The sequence below is a fragment of the Cryptomeria japonica genome, chromosome 9, assembly GCF_030272615.1.
Source record: "Cryptomeria japonica chromosome 9, Sugi_1.0, whole genome shotgun sequence".
Classification (NCBI taxonomy): domain Eukaryota; kingdom Viridiplantae; phylum Streptophyta; class Pinopsida; order Cupressales; family Cupressaceae; genus Cryptomeria; species Cryptomeria japonica.
This window is the reverse complement of record NC_081413.1, coordinates 80,491,423-80,513,083: the sequence shown is the minus strand read 5'-3', so window position 1 is coordinate 80,513,083 and position 21,661 is coordinate 80,491,423.

Below are 21,661 nucleotides of genomic sequence, written 5' to 3'. Positions count from 1 at the left end.
GTCATATATGTCATAATAAACTGTGAATCATGTTGTACAATTAATATTCTTTATTATAACAAATTATATATTTTTTCTGTAGATTGATAGGTGAGCTTTTGTTACCACCATCAAATATTCTACCTCACTCATACCAAGAATTATCTGTCGTTATGAAAGATATTGGAATGGAGTATCAAGCAATAGATGCTTGTCCCAATGATCATATTACATATCAAAAACAATATGAATTTCAAACTAAATGCCCTGAATGTCATATCAGTAGATATCGAATAGATCAAATAACAAAAAGGGTTCCTCGCAAGGTTCTTCACTATATTCCCATTAATCCACGTATGCAATGATTATTCAAGTGCACTAGCTTGGCGCAATTTATGGATTACCATGCATGCAATAGAAGTCGAGATGACATTATTTAGATTCCTGCAGGATTCAACATTTATGGACATAGAGGAAAAGTGGCCACACTTTAAAGAAGAACCTCATATTCTCATGCTTTCATTGGTAGCGGACGATGTCAATCCATTTGGAGAGATGAGATCTGTTTACGCAGTGTGGCCTATTTTTGTTATCAACAATAACATTCCTCCATGGATGTCAATAAAGAGAGAGAACATAATGTTGGCAATGACTGTTCCAGGTATTTTATCATTTAAATATAGTCATCTAAATTTAATTAGAAATATTGCAGTAAAATGGTCATAGTAATTATGTAATACTTTTGTTCATTCGATTAGGTAAGTACCAAGTTAAAGATATGAATGTATATATCGAGCCTCTTATCGACGAGTTTTTGGAGTTATGGAATGGTGTCACTATGTATGACATCTCTAGACCAATAGGACAAAGACAATTTCAATTCCATGCGATGCTTCTATGGACAATACATGATGCCCTGGGGCTAACACATTTTTGTGGTATGTTATAGTGTTTAAGTTGTGCATGAACATTATAATTCAAAAAATTATCATATTTAATCCAATTATACATTATCTTGTAGGTCTTCAAACAAAGGGAAAATTTGCATATCCTGTTTGTGGTCCAAAGATGAAATCTTGTCATTCAAAAAGTTTAGGAAAGAAGGTGTTTGATGAGTATAGACACTTTCTCTACAAAAATCATAAGTATCAAAATACTGAAAAAATATCTTTTCAATGGGAAAGAAGAGAATACATCAAAGCCACGAAGAATGACACCTCACTTGTGGAAGTTGGAATATAATAGAATTAATCATCAAGGTAATGCCATTCCATCTATTGGTTTCTCATAAAACACCTTTTCTATTTTGTTTTGTTTACTGATGATGTGATTGATGATCATGAAGGTCGTGAAGGCATATATGACCACCTTCCTAAGAGACTAAAAAGTTATCCCCGACAATTTATTAGGTTTCCCTACTATGAGCAGTTACAAATTGTTCATTTGTTTGATAGTATGCATATTGGAAAGAATATAACAGAGACAGTATGGAAAATATTGGATGGAAGGCATGACAAAGAAAAAATTGTCAAAATATGTAGTGACATTCAGGATTCCAATCATGCAATGATAAATGTCATTCAATCAAATAGCCATGGACACCAGATTAATATAAGTGAGCTTCCTTGGTTATTAACGGACTAGCAAAGCAATGCTATAAAATAAGTAATACAAAAAATTTGATTTCCCACAGGATTTGCTGTGAACATAAACAATCACATATCAAAGAGAAGTGAATTTGGGCCAAGGATGAAAACGCATGATTGGCATACCTTCATTAAGATAATTCATGTTCTTGTGTTTTTAGTATGTATTTAAGTACTGCGCATACGTGTACTTTTCATTATGTTACAAAAAAATGAAAAGATAATTTTATAATTGTTGCAGTATGTTCTACCTCTATCTCTCCTAGATGACTTCGACAGTAATGTAAAGCAAGTCATATATGATCTTGGAAAATACATGAGGTAAGTAGTGATATTTGTTTAGTTCATTGTATAGATATTATATTTGCAATTTGTTTTACTTGTTATGTAATATATTTTTTTGCATCTTGATATAACTTTATTGGTGGAAGACGACAAGAGAGGATAAAGAAAGGCTTCGGTGAGACAATAGATCGATTCATCAACGAGGCATAGTGATATCGATGGAAGAGGTATTTCAGTGGAAAAATAAAGGAGGTCACCGAAGCCCAAGGTTTCTTTGACATAAAAACCCGATGGATATCAGATAGGTATCGGTGAGGAGACAAACACAGTGACTGAATATAGTATTTCGATCAAGGTAGAAAATACCTAGTCAAAGTAATGTTCGAAACAAAAGTGTTGGTTGATGGTTATAAGTTGAAAAGCCACGACGCTTGGTGATAATGTATACTCTCATATAAAGGAGGGAGATTTTGTAATATGGAGGAAATTTAGAGAAAGGAGTAGATTATAGCCTCATGCTTACCACTGTACTATTTTGGCGAATCTATATATTATAATCAGTTGTTTTTCCTTTGCATATGTGAAATTTTAGTAGTGGAAAAGGGAGGAAACAAAGACTATTCCAGATTCTCTTCTATCATAGTCGTGCAAATGTTGCATTCGAGGGGTATTTCCTTCCTTGTTTCCTCTCACATCAGGTATGTATCTATTTCATATCCGACTGAAATGCAGAGGTTAATCGTGTATCACTAATTGATTGTGGAAATATTACTCATTAAAAGAAAAAGTAAAATGAATTGAAAAGAATCTTTCTCTGATAGCTGTGAACATACTATCATGCCTAACTATGATTATTCTATCTTGCATAACCATGTAAATTCCGCCTTGAGTAGCCGATGTATAGCTATTGCATGTTCATGATCTTTCTTTTTAAGATAAATTGTAGAGCCTAAATGATTTACTCATTCATTATCAAGTCTTGAACTTAAGGAAGATAAATTTATTCATAGATATAAATCATGACAATATTCTATTACTTTTCATTGAATACACTGTCTTACCTTATTCATAAAAAAATTGAATATTGCATTCATATCTTGTGCATAGTGTGGTTGTGTAGCAACCTCAGAGCATTCACTATGGAATATGATTGGTAGCCCGCGAGGGCATAATAGCCGAATATTGTAGCTATTCTATGTTTATTTGTTTTCCACTCTTAACTCATAGTTCAATCGAATATGGTTCTTGGAATCAATGCACATCAGTTATAATCATATTATAACTAGTCTCCATGGTTGCAAGACCTGAAGATGGATTCTTATCATCAATTAGATGCATACTTTTGGGAATATACAAAGACAAAAAAATATATTAGAACTGTATATTTTGTTGAGTCATAATATGATATTTTAATTTAGCTAAATAAGGGAACCAATGTTGTATTTGGTTTAATTCCATGATGACAATTGAAGCTTGTTAGAGATAGGGGATTTGTAGCAGTTGGCTTGTTAGGTTATGTCACAATCCCTTGAAGGTCCTTGTAAATCATTAATGTCAATAGATATGAGACGGTTATGTAATGAATTGGATCAGCTAAACCAATGAATCAACTGACACAAGTGTATGTTAATTATCTTATGATGGTCATTTATGACCATTATTCTTAGTAGACATTAAGCAGTTCGCTAGATAGTTGGCTATTAAACTGGTGAGTTAGTTGGCTCAACTGTATGCTATTTATCATATGACTATCGTTAATAACCATTATTGTTAGTACACATTAAGCAGATGGCTTGTTTATATGGTTCGTAACTAGTGAGTTTATTGAGCTCAAGAATTGGATGTACCAGTCGAGCAAGGGAGGTGAACACTAACAATGCATTGGTGCTTGCAATGTTAAAACCTTGGCCAAGATGGTGATGCTTTATCTAAGTGATTGTTAGATCACATAAACTAGATACACCTACTAGTTAGATGGTCATAGTCGTTAGGGGTTACCTATAGTGTGTGACTGACTAGTTGCGTGTAGGTTTTGAACACCAAGATCAAATGGCCAGATGTAAAAGAGACCCAATCCTTAGAATGCACCCTCATGAAGGGTTGGGTCTCTTCCAATCGGAAGGGGCATGGGAGTTTGGCAAGTCTATGATTGAATGGAGAAGCCCTTGATGATGCTCTCCCTATTCCAAACTATGTTGAGGCTTGATACAAAAAGTTTCAGTTGGAAAGTTAAATGAATTGTAACCTTTGAACCTTTATCTCTTCCCTCAAGAATGAAACTTGCCATTTGAATTCCTTTCTCATATTGATTAGCTTAATAATATTTGTTCAATGTTTTTTATCGTTAAAAGATTACCTTCCTTTTAGATAAATTAGTTAGATTCTTATTATATTGAAGAACATTTAGTTAGTTTTCTCCTTCAACTGAAGTAGTTATGTTTTATTTTGAAATGCTCAATTTTTTATCTTAATATAGATCACAATTTATTTTCTCTAAGTATAGAATTAATGGAATATTACATATGATATCAGAGCAACCAAGTTCAATATTGAAGCTCAGGCTTTCCACCTATAAACAAAAATATATATATATGCAAGCGCACTATATACAAAACTATATTCGCAAGTAAATCTTTTATTCAGATCCACAATATGAAACACAGAGTTTTACTGGAAGAACACAAGTAACCTTTTCTCCTTTAGATAATATCACAAGCAACTGCCTACAAAAAGATGTAGTAATCCAAAACATAACACAAAGGAAAGATGACTGATTATATTATGTATGTTCGCAAAATGGTACAATAGTAAGCCTAAAGCTATATTCTACTTCTTCTCTAATAATCCTTATTGTTACAAAAGTTTCCTCATTTATATGAGGGTATACATTGTCACCAAGCATCTTGGCTTTTCAGCACATAACTATTAATTAGCACTTTTGTTAACAAACTGGAAGATAAACAAGTTCAACATTCCTATGTGTTCAATGTACTTATCATCTTTATACATTAGAATGTCATTGTTTAGTGTCCTCATGTCGCTTTCTATCTAGAAATGATTGGATAGAATATGGTAAACACAAAGTGACAATTCGTTGTCCCGATCCAACTCTACTACTGCTCGATTCTTCTCATCACTAAACTCTTGTTTCCACTGTTCCAATGATACAAACTCACCATTACTATAAAAAGAGGGCACTCTAGGGGTATTCCCATCATCCAGCCTCTGAAGCTCTTTCCTTAATTGATTTGCCAATTCATCATGGGACTTCAAGTAAGCCTCGGCTTCAATTTTCTCACCTAGATTCATCAGACTATTGTCATTCATCATGCCTTCCAACCGAGACCTGAGCCTTTCATGCTCTTTCAAAGCTTTGATTGTTCTAGTGTATGTCTTCCAATAGATTTCTTCAACCTGCACCATACTTTTGAATCTATGCTCAACGACCTCGAGAACTAACTTATCCATCTTTTGTTGTTCCTTTTTTACTTGCCGAGATGTCTTTTCAACCCTATTCCTCCAATACATAGTGTCTATTAAGGCATCCATGGCATCTCTGTCAACACCAACACCATATGTCATCCCTATTTGGCTAGTACATGTATCAATCTGAAGCAATCTTGCTTGCAGCCTCTATTTTTCTTCATCGGTTTTCTCATATAGGCTTTTGTATGTAGAATTTTCTTGAACCGGAAACTCTATCTGATCTTGGTTTAGTCTAGCAACATCCAAATTTAGTTTAGCAATTGTTCTAGGGTCAGTCTTTCCAACCTACTGCACCATCAAATGTCCAAAAGCTTCTTCTGTATCAACCAATATAGGTCTTTTATCTTTGGGATAGATATCCCACTGTAGAAGTGCCTTTTGATCTGTATCATATCCTAATCCTCTAAAGAGTTTATCAATATCTTTTGGCATCATTTTCTTACTTGGGTCCTATTTCTTGAGGAATCCATCAAACAACAATGCAGAGTTCATGTCCCATCCAGAGTATAATAGCACACCAGCTTCCTTAAGCAACTATCTTCCCTTCTCAAGTGTCATTTCTCTCATCACAAGATCCATATCCTCTTGTAACTTTTGAAGCTACTGCTCTTCTTCACTATTTCTCATGTTATTTCTAATTTGAGATCCTTTATGTTGATAGAGGAATGTGGTGAACTCCTTGGAAGCAATGAAATCCTCATGCTCTAGGAATCTGATGTTAGCCACTTCTTAGACATTCAGTTGTCCTATTGCCAAGTCTATCGGTGTATCCTCTGCATAACCAGGGGGTAATCCTCTTGAGGAGTGAATGGAATGATGCTAGATGTGGAAGCAGGAGACATATGAGCCAAAGGCTCTATATTCCTAATAGTATCAATTTAATCCCTAAAAACATGAGGCAGGACTCCCTCAAGTATTTCCAATTCATGCTCCATAAGTTTTTTGGCCAACTCCAAGGGGTCTTCAATCTTTTGTAGCACATTCTCATCCATTTTCCTTCTAAAAAGCTTCCATTTATAAGCCTACATTGCTTTCTCAAACTTTATTCACTTCACTCTGGGCTCTTCTCTGCCTATGTTCTTAATGAGGTCATCCAGTAGGTAAGATTTATGCTCTCCAGCCTTCAGCTTTTGTGATGACCGAGCTATCCTTATGTATCCTCCAAGATCAAAATTGGGCCTTGGATCCCCAATAGCCATGCCATAATAATCCAATTTTGTCTGCAGTAGGCCATAACTCTTTAAACATTTCACAATAAAATCTGAAAATACTAACAACCTAGGTATAATTGATTGTTTCCCATGGCTTGCCAGATGTTCTATACTCACTATTGATAGTTGCCTCACAATTTTCAGACAAGACACTCTGTTAGGGACTGCAAGTGGTAGTAAGGATGGTCTCCCTTCGAACCCATATACCTTGACTTGTGTGCAGGTTGAAAAACAATACCATCTCCCCAATTGTGTTCAATTGAGGGATCTTCAGTGAAATCTTTTGGTCTTAGGAATCTTTGAGCCTCTAGTGCAAGGGCATGATCGCACAGGCATCCCAACAGTCTATATAATGGCTTGACAAAGAACTCCTCAAAATGCCAATATTCATTATTCACATACCTTTGGTCCCATAAAGAAACCCATAGTTGCACTGGTTTTCTCATCCTAGCATTGTCATATGTCCTAACACATAACTCTTCTGGCCATAACCCTTCATCTTGGCCCGCATACAATAGCAAATGCATAAGTAAGGAATAATGCTTGAAATGAACATTGATGACATCCCCCTTTAACTTTTCTAACCCATGATTCAAAACCTCAACCAAATAAGCAGAAAAATCAAAGAAGCGAGGGTCCTTAGACTGCAAATCGACACAAAAGACCATGGCTGCAATATCCATCAAAGGATGGGCTTTTATCCCTAGCACTTGGGCAACATAGTAATAGGTATACTTGAAATATGGATGGAAAGAATTGACATCATAGGGAGCTTTGTCATCCTGACCTAGTGGCACTAAGGACCCTACATTCCTAGGTCTATGTATAGGGAGTCTCCACATTTTGTAAATGTGCTCTAGGTTAAAATATTCACTTGTTAACTTCTTGAGGTCAATCAATTCTTTAAATCCAAAATCCAAGTCGAACACGGTGTCAATAACCTCCTTTGTGATTGCAAGAATTGGCTCACCCATGTAGTTATGTATGGTCCTAGTTTTAGGGTCATAATTGTTTGCCAATGCCTTCATGAGCTCCACATTCATGAATACATTAGCCATAGCTAAACTTCCTAAGTTCAATTGCCATAAATTGTTGATAGGTTGAGGGGAAACTCTTCTATTGTACCCATATATGAATAATTTATACCCTCTCAATTCTATCCATATGTCTCCAAGATCCTCAAACCAGTCCTCCAGGCCTTTCTCATGAGCTCTAATATTATTGGACCTCAAACTAGATGATGGCCACTGGTCAATTAGGTCCTGGGCCAAAGAATGCCCTTCCCTTTTCTGTCTTTTAGGTTTTTCTTCTACAGCAATAGGTTCTTTTCCCTTTCTGGTCTTATTAGTTTTAGATGATGATTCCATTTGAATTTTAGAAAAGAGGTCTATGTGCAAACAACTTACTTTGAATTACTAAGCTTTATCTGTGAATTTGCCCCCAATTCCTGCTTTCAGTTTGTCACCTATGAATTCCTTAATGCTGTGTCCTTTGATGTTGATCCACTACTTATGGTGTATTTAATCAGTTAGTAATGGCGGTTTGGACAATGGTCACTCGGGCACACATTTGAATTTAATGGCAATGTGACCTTCCCTGGGATTTGTTTCTGATTTTCGCAGCAATCAATAATCATTTCGATGAGGATATGTCTTTCGATCATTTGTTTCTTTAGTCCATCGATCTCTTTGTTTCTATCAACAGTACTTTTATTTCGAATATTACTTCGATCAAGTATTTTTTCCCTTCATCAAAATATTGTATTCGGTCAGTATGGTTGTCTCCTCATCAAAACATATTTGATATCCATCGGGTCTTATGTTAAAGAAACCTTGGGCTTTGGTGTCCTCCTTTATTTTTCCATCGAAATACTTCTTTCATCGATATCATTATTCCCCATCAATGAATGAGTCTATTATCTCACCGAAGCTTTTCTTTATTTTCCCTTATCGTTCTTCACCGATAAAGTTACATCGGAAAAACCAAGCATATCGAGAACATGCCTTTTAACCTCCTTGAAACCTATATCCTCATCGATATCTTTTATCGATGTAGCTTCCTTTTATCTGATTGATATTATTCTTTTGATGAAAACGCTCCTTTCAGTGGGTCATTTTTATGTTGCACCAATAGTATTATTTCCTTGAGAACTTTTCCCGTCGATGAAGACCCTCTCTGCTTTCGATGGATAATTATATTTTTTTTGATAAAAATTATCGTTGGAATTACGATGAATACCAAGCTTTCGATCGATGATGTAATTGGCGGACATACAACATTCTCGTCGGTGAAATGTTCTAGAGTCATTGCACTTACAACTCAAACGACACAAACATCCAATGAGGATGTTGTACGTGCGATGAAACTTCGTAGTCAGATGGTCGTCGATGTCTCTGAATGGACCAATGACACAAGCGTCAGATAAACAGCATCACCATCGGTGCAAAGTTCCAAATCATCGTCGGCTTTGCAATGAAATCTATTGATTCCAATGACTTCTTTGATCGTCGGTAGAGTCCATTGGATTGTCGTATTTCCAACGGGAATGGAATCTTCCACCAATCCAACATTGCGTTTTTGACGATTTATTTTGTCGGCACTCCAACAAAAATTCATTGCAAATCCGACAAACAGTCGTCGAAAATCAGCTCCAAATGTACTAGTGTCAGATCCTTGGGAACAGTTAGTGTTTTACTTGATTCACTGACTGGTAAGTTGAGTGCCTTTGAACTGAGCAACTATGATAATAGTGTACCAAAGATTGATGATACCTTAAAAGCTTCCATGATGCATGCACCAACAAGAAGAAGAAAAGAAACTGGAAACATTTCTACTCTAAGAACTAGTCATTCTCATGAAAGTGACAACCTGTTATCTGAAGAACAGGAACAAGATGAGATTCAAGCTCTATTGGCAAGAAGACTGCGAAGAGGAAAAGGAAAGTATAAAGTTAAAATTCCCTTGAAGTGCTTCTCTTGTAATAAAATAAGTCATATTGCATCTAGATGTCCTCACAATGATAGAGATAGGAAGGATGATTTTAGAAGCTACAAGGAAAAGAGAAAGAAGGAGTTCTATTTTGAAGAAGAAAGAGTTACTGATGAAGAATCAGAATGATCTGATGGAGATGGAATTGCATTTGTAGTGGTAAAGGAAGGTAACATAGAGGAAAGTGACATGGCGCTAATATCTAGTTCAAGTCGGTGTGGAGACCGGGTAATTAACAGTGGTTGCATTCACCACATGATCGGTGATAGAAACAAATTCCTCGGCATGGAGGAATGGTGAGATTCGGCAATGATGCTCCTTGTGCAATACAAATTGTGAAGATGTTTATTGGGTAGAAGGGCTAAAATTTAGTCTGTTAAGTGTTGCACAACTTAACAATAAGGTTTACCAATTAGAATTCAATGAAGGAATATGCAAAATAAATGACAAATTAGGAAGTCTGATTGCTACTGATAAACAATCTCGAGATAATCTATTTCACCTAGACATCATCGTAGGTAGTTGTCTAATGGAAAAGGCAGAAAATAGTTGGTTGTGGCACAAAAGGTTGTGTCATGTTAACTCTAATAGCATAGAAAAAGTCAGTAAAATGAAGTCTGTCAGAGGTATGCCAGATATTATGAAACCTAAAAATGCTATGTGTAAAGAATGCCAACTAGGAATGTTAACCGGGTCTAGTTTCAATAGTAAATCTTATTCATCAGAGAATTTCCTAGACTTAGTTCATACAGACTTGTGTGGTCCTATGAGGACCAAGAGTTTCTATGGAGATAGGTATTTCATGTTGTTTGTAGATGACTTCTCAAGAATGATTTGGGTTGTATCCTTGAAAGAAAAATCTGAAGCCTTTCACATGTTTAAAGTCTTCAAGGCTCAAGTAGAGAGAGGAACCAATAAGAATCTGAAATGTCCGTGATCAGATAGAGGAGGAGACTTCACCTCTCAAGAGTTCATGAACTACTGTGAAGAACAAGGGATTATCAGATAGATGTTTGCACCTAGAACACCTTAGTAGAATGGGGTTGTTGAAAGAAGGAATAGAACTCTAATTGATTCTACGAGGACTCTGATGATACAGAAGGATATTCCACATATCTTCTCGAGAGAAGGAGTAAGAACTGTTGTGTATACCTTGAACCAGATACGGGTGAAAAAAAGGGGCAAATAAAACTCCCTATGAATTATGGTGTGGATACTCACCCAATGTGAGCTATTTCAAAGTATTTGGAAGCAGGTGCTATATCAAGAGGGATGAGTACTCTGGAAAGTTTGATCCCAAGAGTGATGAAGGAACCTTCCTAGGTTACTCCACAAAGAGTAAAGCATATCAGTGTTTGAACAAAAGGACCGGTAAGATTGTGGAGAGTTCCAATGTCAGAATAGATGAGTTCTCTAAGAAAAATGAATAGGATAGCAAGAGTGAACCATAGGATTATCAAGGATTTGAGTACACTATATTGGTCAAACCTGCTGAAGAGAATCATGTTGTAGTGGCAAATGAGGAAGGATGTGAAGTAGAACCTACACAACCGGTAGAAGAAGCTCTAAGAAATGAACCATACTAGCGAGATATGTCAGAAACAATCACTCCACTGAACATATCATTGGTGACAAAGATGTAGGAGTATTGACTAGAAGAAGAGAAAGAGAGAATGCATGTCTTCTCTCCAGAATTGAGCCCCAAAATAGCAAAGGAGGCTCTAAAAGGTGAAGACTGGATCAAAGTCATGGAGGAGGAAGTGGAGCAAATTGAGAAAAAATGTAACTTGGACTCTAGTTCCCAGAGTGGAAAAAAAAAATGTGATAGGCACCAAATGGGTGTTTAGAAACAAAATGGATGAAACCAGTCAAATAGTAAGAAACAAAGCAAGGCTATTCTACAAAGGCTATGCTTAGGAAGAAGGTTTGGATTATGGAGAAACCTTTGCACCGGTGGCCAGGCTGGAAGGGGTAAGAATTTTTCTTGCCTATGCTACTTACAAGAAATTCAAAATTTACCAAATGGATGTCAAATCGACATTCTTGAATGGTGTTTTAGAGGAAGAAGTATACATAGAGCAACCAAAAGGGTTTGCATCAGAAGATGGAAGAAATATGGTATGCAGGCTGAAGAAGGCTCTATATGGGCTAAAACAAGTACCAAGAGCTGGTATGAGAGGTTGCACTCATATCTATTAATCATAGGGTTCAAGCGAACCAGTAATAACAATAACTTGTATCTGAAGATCGAAGAAAAGGAAAACATCTGATTGTAGAATTTTTTGTTGATGACATTATCTTTGGAGGAGATGATGAGATGAGAAAAGGTGTTGCAAAACAAATGAAGCAAGAGTTTGAAATATCCATGATCACTGAAATAAAAATCTTCATCGGCCTGCAAGTATCACAACTAAAGAATGGCATATTCATTAGCCAAACCAAGTATATAAGGGAAATATTGAAGACTTTTGGAATGGATGATTGCAAACCTGCTGGAACTCCAATGGTTATAGGTTGCAAGCTATCCAAAAATGATAAGGCTCGTGAATTGAATGAGACACTTTACCGATCCATGATCGGTAAGTTGCAGTATGCAATACAGAGTAGACTGCATATAACACAAGTTGTTGGCTTGGTTGCCAGATTTGCTGCAAATCTGAAAGAGACTCATATGGTGGAAGTAAAGAGAATATTTAGATACCTTAAGGAGACTGACGAGTATGGTCTCTAGTATCCACATAGGGGAGATTTCAGCTTAAGTATCTTCACCGATTCTGATTGGGCAGGGAACATTCGTGACAGAAAAATCACTAGTGGAGGTACATTCTTTCTTGGAGACAGGATTGTGTCATGGAAAACCAAGAAACAAAAATGCATATCTCAATCCACAGTTGAGGCTAAGTATGTGGTTGCTGCAATCAATTATACACATATAGTATGGATTAAGCAATTATTGGAAGGTATCCAAGAAAACATGAATGAACTGGTGGTGATTCACTGTGACAACACCAATGCTATCGACATATCCAAGAATTCAGTGATGCATTCCAAGACAAAGCATATAGCTATCAAATACCACTACGTCAGGGAATAGATTCAAGACAAGGAAGTGAGGTTGGAATATATACCAACAAAAGAGCAAGTGGCTGATATCTTCACCAAGCCACTACAGAAGGAGACCTTTGAATACCTCAGATGTAAGCTAGGGGTAATACCCCTACCTGCATTAAAGTAAGTAAAAAAAAGGCTCTACATCAATGTAGTATGATTTCTTTATGAAAAATCTCTAAGACTAGATTGATAAGTGTGGACTGCTTCAGTTAGGGGGAGCAGTCTTGTAAGTGTACTAAAATACATCTTTGGCATTATTGTCAAAGGGGGAGATGATACCAAGTGTTTGAGAAATTGGTAAGTAGTGTTGAGCTGAAGTTGTTAAAATAGAGTATTGCTAGTGTTAAGGGGAGATATTTATTACTTAGAGAAGAAATAATGATAAAGAAAGAAATGAAGAAAGTAAATATAGGGGCAACTGATAAGACATATTTTGAAGTGTTCCCATCAATGCCAAAGGGGGAGATTGTTGGCATTGACAAAACTGGTTAATTCAGAGAACCAATATATTTGCTAAGATTTATCATTGATGTCCAACATTGACCGATGGAGTGGTACTAGTGGAGTGGTGCATCTCAGTAGAAAATTTGATGACTTGTAAACAACATGGAAACAACATAAGAGATAGATGATCAAGGTTCAATCAGCTTGAGCAAAGACAGACTAAGCTAACTGGTATGTCACTCAAGAAGATTGATGTTGAGGATAGATCTTCAGATTGGTCATTCTGATGATGATGAAGTCATCGAAGGTGACTTAAGCAAGAAGGCTTGAGATTGTATGCAAACCAGAACCTCATTAGCAAATAGGAGAAGAGGCTTGATGGAAGCACTATAAACTGACATCAAAGGATGAACAGGTAATAAAAAGCGCAATGGTATACTAGTACACTAGTGAAGCAGAAGGAAGATAAGGGGACACCATAAATCTTGGAGGAGTGATCGATTACATAGTTGCTATGGAAAAAGGTGAGTTGGTGAGCTTGTAGCAATGCCCAACTAAAGGTTGGTGAAGTCAACTTTAGTTATCATGCAGTAAAGCCATGATTATTTTTGGATTTTCTGTTTCGCATTTTTTGGGGGATGTGGTGGCAGAATTGTTGTAGGGTGTGCAGAGAAAGAGCAGGAAGATTTGAATTCTAAATCTACCAAAATATGTGATTGCATTGATTAAGGAAACACCTAAAGGTGACAACAAAGAATGTATAAAGTATTTTGAGTTCATTCAAAATATTCTTGACCATAAAATTTTCAAAGTACAAATCTTGTGAGAGGTGATCCGAAGTGTAGAGTGAAGAGTGAGGAAGTACTAAATGATTTAGCAGAGCAGAGTGTGTGTGAAGTAGACCAATAGAGTGGAGAGCTAAGGGTATGAGTAGAGAACCGATGAAGTGCAGAGCAGACACCACCGATGGAGACAGAGTATGATTTTCATTGTGATGTGATCAGGCTATCAGTAGCTATTCCAATAGATCAACTCCTCATTTCTTTCTAACCATTACAACTCAAAATCTCTTAACCGAGTGGACTTTAATAGGTCCCTTTGTAAAATCCCTTAAACGGGTGTCATCTTAATTGATGATCCTAAGACCTTTAAAAAGGCTACCTCTAGCAGGTTAAACGCACTAAAAGGCCTTAAACAAAATCTCTTAACTGGGTGGCACCTAACAGTGTCTTTGTAATCTCCTAACAGGGATGGCTCCTCAATGGGCATACTTTAGAAGAGTACAAATTTTGTTATTTTCTATTCACACCGTGGTTTTCTTCCATTTGGGTTTCCATGAGATAAATCTTGGTGTTATTGTGTATCTTTTCATGCATGCATGTGATGAATACTAAGAGGGGGGGTGAATTAGTATACCAAAAAAAAATATAATGAATGTTTTAAACAATTTAGTAGATAACTGGTACAACAGATTCACTAATAAACCTATTAAGATAAATGCAAACCAAATAGAAAACAAAGCATTCACCCACAAGAGCACAATCACCATAACACAAGATATTTGACGTGGAAACCAAAATGGGAAAAAACCACGATGAGAAGAAACTCACAAGTAACTATCTGCTGAATAGAAACTAGATTGGTTAAGGTCAGACTGGTTAAGGTCATACAATGTTCTTCACTAGAGCAAATCTTGTCAGGAATCTAGATCTCTATTAGGAGATAAGTCCTCTTAAAGACTATCTTGTTAAAGGATTTTAGATCCACAGTTGTGAACCCCCTTGTTAGAGGATTTACAAAGGATTTGTTGGGCCTACCCAGTTAAGGGTTTCAGACTTGTCGAAGATATTAGTAATCAACAAGTGAATGATCTAGACAATAGCACAATATGCTTAATTAGATCCTTGACAACTCATTGTTAATGCATTTCAGAATTCCTTCAGTCTTCAATATCTCCACACTCTTTCTCTTCACATAGACCTAATCTTTTATTCAATGATTGCACATAACCTTTTCTATTCTATATCTCATATCACACATCTCACATGCAAACCCTAGACATGATGTCCTTATAAAGGAAACTGATTTCATGTCGATCCAATAGAATTAGCCTACAAGTTCCTAGGTATAGTGCAACTAGACACATTTGGTAACACGACACAAAAACACTGCCAAAGTGTAGGTGGATGATAACCTATCACACATTACATAATTACCGGTTGGTAACTCATCACAGAGTAATACCAGTTAATACAATATACTGATTACTGGGTATCAAAAATGAAGACTGGTAGATCGTAGTGTTCCGATCAAAAGTTAACTACTACTTGGTACCTTCGTACTACTTAAGCTCCTTGAACTACTTGGGGTCTTCATACCACTTGGGGTCTTCATACAATCTTGGACTGGTAAACCATTTTTTGTAAAACATTGATAGTCTAAAGACTATATAATTAATAATACACAATACCGGTTGGAGTAATTACAGGTTGAGCATAACTCATACATCAAGAAAGTGTGTGTCCATCAATGACAATCAAAACATCATCAAAATACCAACAATCTCCCCCTTTGGCATTGATGGCAACACTTAGGAAAATTTTGACATCTAAGTGTTTTTACAACAAAAATGTCATAATCAAAATTACTCCCCTTAAGACACTATCCCTTTTGCAAAGATTACAATGTACACTACTCCCTAAAATGGTAACATGAAAGTACATGAAATGGTAACATTCACCAAAATTTTAATGTACACTACTCCCCCTTTGCCAACAATGACAAAGTAATACAAAGTAACCCCTTTTTGCTTATATAAAACATAGTAGATGTTCATGAGAATAAGGAATGAAATTTCTCAAAAACAAATTCAAAGTTCTGCATAAAAATTTTCATGGCCAATGTCCATGACTCAAGTAATGAGGTAGCAACCTCACTTTCAGTCTTCATCTAGAATGCCAGTTCTTCCATTGCATCAATGGTACTCATCTCTTGAGTTACCGTGATAGCTTCCAAGTTGATAAAACATTTCTGAAGAATCTGCAGTCTTGGCAATAGGAGCAGTTAAAGCTCCTACAAATCTTTAATCCGGTTGCTAATCTCTGAGTCCATCTTAGCAATCTGATGCTGATAACAATGAACAGTTTGTCCATATGTAGTGAATGAATCATATGGAATCTTGAAATTGTTGATATATGCCTGTAACTCCGATTGGAGTTGAGCTTTCTCTTTAAGCACATCATCACAAAATAGATGGGGTTGGCAGATTTTACTCAATAGTAATTTACCTTCACCCATAGCAACACTGACATGATTCTGCTTCTTCAGTAGTTGTGTCCTCAGTTCATTCATTTGCTTGACTAAGGAAACATTGAGTTCCTTTTCATGGTTCTTCTTTGCAGTCACTTCAGCAACATCTTCCAAGCATTGTACCTAGTCCTCCACTACACTACAGAGAAGTTTGAGCTTGGATAGAGAGGAATCGGTACTGGGGAGGTTGGTACTAGAAATTAGACTGGTAAGGGTGTCAACCGCAGCTTGTATGACATCCCGTTCTTTCTTCCCTCACAATTCTTCTAGTCTCTCCTCTGCAAGTTTAATGCTTCGTAGTAGCTCAGACTCATCTATTGATTGAGTTAGACTAGCAAGAGTTAGATCAATAGGACTGGTGGTATCAACCTATTTGGTTTGATCATCAGTTGCCTTAGGAGTCTACCCTCCTTCTTTTGTTTTGATCTCTGCTTGTTTGTTCTTCTCTGCTTCCTTCTCCTCTTCTTCTCTTTTCTTATCCTCTTCTTTCTTCTTTTGCTCTTCTTGTTTCTTCTCCATTTCTTCCTTCTTCTTGTCCTCTTCCTGCTTTTTCTTCTCTTCCTCCTTCTTCCTTTCTTCTTCCTTCCTCTTCTCTTCTTCTTTTCTCTTATCTTCTTCTCTCTTCTTCTCTTTCTCTTTCTTCTTTTCTTCATCTTTCTTCTTCTCTAGCTCTTTTCTCTTATCTTCCTCTTTCTTTTTCTCTTCCTCTTTTCTCTTGTCTTCCTCTTTATTTTTCTCTAACTCTTTCCTCTTGATTTCTTCTTGCCTTGTTTTTTCCTCTTGCTCTTTCTCATCTTTCTCTTTGTCCTATTTCTCTTTTTCAGCTTTTTCTTTGCCCTGTTTCTCTTTTTCTACTTTTTCTTTGTCCTATTTCTCTTTCTCTTTGTCAAGAGTGACATCCTCATTATCTAATATCTAATGCATAAACATCAATAGGATCAATTTGTTCTATCACTCTTTCTCCTTAACTGTCAAATACCTTATTCGGTTGGCCTGAGGATAGGTCGGGTTCTTGTTCAGTCTTCTTAGTGGCTTCAGCTACCCGATGTATTTCGATAGCAGTTTTAACATGTATATGTGTGTCCTTTTCCACTTCAGAATCTTTACCCTTCTAGTAGCCTAAGTCTTCTCCTTCTCATGAAGAAGATGCCTTTGTTCTTATCCATTATTTCAAATAATTCTGAATTTGAAGCATCAGGAAAGTATTGTGCAAAAATTTTCTCCCTGATCTCCTATTCTCTTTCAATGGCAATGTGCCATTTATTATCTAATGAATTATACAAAGAATCTGGTGTAACTGATCTAATCTCATATGGTGACCGATCATTAATACATAAGTATTTAATGACTTCCTGTTCTACCTCTTCTTTCTCATTATCATTAAAGTCATCAAAATGTTCTTTTAAATCATCAAGCAATTTTCTCCTAATATTCTTGATTGTCCTCTAACAATGTGTCATTGGTTTATAAGAAGAAATATCAATATTTACCGGTGCTAAAGTTGTAGGTACATTACCAGTAGACTTTGTCTTTTTGCTTGATTGCCTTGTCTTCTTTGCTTGAATCTCCGATTCAGTGTCTTCTTCCTCTCAAAGAATTTTGCGTGAATGTTCTCAGGTTTCTTCTTAGTTGGTGATCGGTTGGTCACTTTCAGACTGGTAGAGGTAACTGGTGCGGATACCGATGGCACTGCTTTTCTCTTGTTCTACTTTGGTTCCTCAATCAGTGTGACCCTCTCTAGGTAGGTACTGGTTCTTTTCTTCTTTGCATCTAGTGGTGAGGCAAGTAGGGTAGAAGCATACCCAATCAATAAGGCATTCACCACTTCATACCCCATAGGGCCAACTACTTCCTTTCTCGGTTCCACTGCTTCCATTATGTAGTCATCTATCCTTATTGTGAAGCAAATGTTCTCTTTATACATCTTCACAATATCACCAGATATCCTTATTCTTTGTTTAATCATTTGTTTGAATTCATCAAAATACTTATTTAGAACCTTAGGATATGTAGTTCCTACTACTTGTAGACTCTCCTTAATCTGCCTAGAAACTGGTAGGTCAGCAAACCATTGAACATCACCTACTCTAGGGAAAAATACTTGAAAGTAGAAGAATAAACTGACCAGAAGTTGGTCAAACTTGAACCTTAGAGAATTGTCTTGTTTGATGGACTTCAGATTCAACAACAATTGCTTCTATAGATAGGTACATAGGTCAAATGTAGTGTCTTCCTTGATCATCTTGTAAGCAGCATTCACTGTAGCATCAGGGATAAAATTCATTCTGCTGACATAAAATATCTGGTAACAAATCATCATGCAAGCATTTTTTACCAGATCATCAAAGATAGTGTTGACTGTCATCGCCCATTGGTCACTCACAGAACTGGTGAGCTTTGTCATTTCATTTTTTCTGACCTTTCGTAGAACTTGTACTTCTCCAATATTGCAGAAACTAGTGGCAGCATAAATTGCTTCCAGTGTGATGTCATGGGTTCACTCGAGATACATCTTTCTACCATGCACTCTACTAAGGATGATACGAATATGTTCTTCTATGAACTCTTCCAGAAAATATACCGCATTATGCAGTTTCATCTTCTCAAGGACACTATACTCAGGTTTGATCTTCTTGTCATCCCCACATAACAGACTTAGCTGGGAATGAATCACAAGGGATCCTAGGTCTTCCAATTTATAGTCTATATACCTTGAAATATCTCCCTCAACAATAACTCTGGTGGGTATTTGAGATAGGGCATTGTATTTCATTTTCTTTTGAAGAAATTCCACTGAATCTATAGGTACACTAGAACTAGAGTGTGATGCAGAAGCCATGATTAAATGATAAGTAAGATTTTTGGAAAATACCTTCACAAAGTGGGATTCAGGTTTTCTATTGCCGCGCACAAAACACCACTTTGGTTGCAAGTTCACCGCTTAGAGTTCTTCACTGATTGCTTGCAGATAGTTGCAAGATTTTGCACAAGATTTCGTCAACTGCTAGACAAATTGCTTTGGTTGCTCTGCTCTTGAAAATTATTCTTTCGAAAATAGATAAGTGAAAATGATGACGAAAACTCTTTTAAACAAACTCTCACCAACCATAATAAATGCATCACCGCTAGGGAACAAACCCTAATTTTGCCTTTGATTGCTTCAAGTCTTTTGTCGACTGACAGGTAACATATACTGGTTAAGGTCTTTACTGATATAAATCAGGGGTTCAAAATATTTTACCGATATGTTCCCCCTAAGCTTTTCTGAAGCTCAATTTGCCAGTTCAAAGGCTTCCACACTAGGTGTAGAAACAGGTTCATTATGTGACTCTTCTTTTGATTTCTTTTTCTAAGTTTTATTTATTTCCACCTGAAAAGTTTCAAAATCAATCTTCCCTTCTGGAGTGATTAGTATATCATCCAATAGGTTCTTTCTCAGTCTACATGTTCTGGAAGTGTGTCCCAGTTTGTTGCAATGATAGCATACTATTCCAGGTGTTCTCCATGGTCTGTTATTCATATGACCATTCTTCCTTTTGCATGTTGCAGCAGTGTGACCCCTACCATGATAGATAAAACAAGTTTCTCTCCAACTAATAGCTGCTTGATAACCACCTAACTGATGGTCATAGGCATTGTACCGGTTAGGATTCTTGTTCACAGAAGGTTTCGGGATGAGTCCTTGAGTCCTTGGAGGATATCTCCCAGTATTGTGCAAAAATGACTTGCATTCAAATGCTCTATGCCCAAACTTGTTGCATGCATAATAGTTTCCATTGAATCTATTGGATCTAGGCATATTGTTTTAAAAATAAGAAAAATTGTTGTAGGCCTTGCTTCTACACACATTAGCGGTATGTACTTCTTTGAGACAATTAAAGAAAACAGGTTTTAATTTTTGCTTACCTTTATCATTGGATGTCGGTTTCTTCTTTGATGCTTCAGCTTTTGTTCCAAAGGTCTCACCTTCCTCATACCTAGAGAAACCAAGTCTAGTGGTATTCTTTACTGGCTTTGCCGATTCTAGCTTTTGCTCTAGCTTAGCAATACTCTTATTGAATTTGGCAAGTATTTCCTTTGACTCAGTAAGTTCCTTGGAAATAGCAGCATTGGATTCCATCAAGGTTGAATTCTCGGAAATAGCCATGTTTAGTTCACCTTCCATTTCTTCTTTTTCCACTTTACTCTCTTGGAGATGAGCGGTAAGGGTACTCATTTCTTGCTTCAGCTTGGAGATCTCATGATCTTTGTCTTTTACCAAATCTTTAGCTTTCCTTCTATTTTCAAGCTCTTGACACATTCTGATAGTCATTCCTTCCAACTCTTTTCTCAGATTGGCTTTAGATTCATTTAGTTTTTCAAACTTCTTCAACTAGGGCATCCATGTCTACTTCATCAGAAGAGATATTTTTAGTAAGTTCCATCATTTTTTCAGCATGCTCTCTTCTTTTGGCCAAAGAGGCTTTATACTTGACTTTGAGTTCATCATAGGCTATCTCAGTCTGAGTGAGATGATGAGTAAGTTCCCTCACACTGTATTCCTCCATATCTCCTTCCAAGTGGTTAGACTTATAGAAAGGTTGGCTCTGATACCAATTGATGAATACTAAGAGGGGGGGGTGAATTAGTATACCAAAAAATATTGCAATCAATCTTTTAAATAGTTTAGCAGATAACCAGTACAATAGATTTACTAATAAACTGGTTAAGATAATTGCAAACCAAATAGAAAACAAAGCATTCACTCACAAGAGCACAATCACCATAACACATGATATTTGACATGGAAACCCAAATGGGAAAAAACCACGGTGAGCAGAAACTCACAAGTAACTATCTGTCGAATAGAAACCAGACTGGTTAAGGTCAAACTGGTTAAGGTCAGACCAGTTAAGGTCAGACTGGTTAAAATCATACAATGTTCTTCACCAAAATAGATCTCATTAGGAATCTAGATATTTGTTAGGAGATAAGTCTTGTTAAAGACTACCTTGTTAAACGATTTCAGATCCACAGTTGTGAACCATCTTGTTAGAGGATTTACAAAGGCTTTGTTGGGCCTACCCGGTTAAGGGTTTCAGACTTGTCGAAGATATTAGTAATCAACAAGTGAATGATCTAGATAATAGCACAATATGTTTAATTAGATCCTTGACACCTCATTGTTAATGTATTTGAACATTACTCCAGTCTTAAATATCT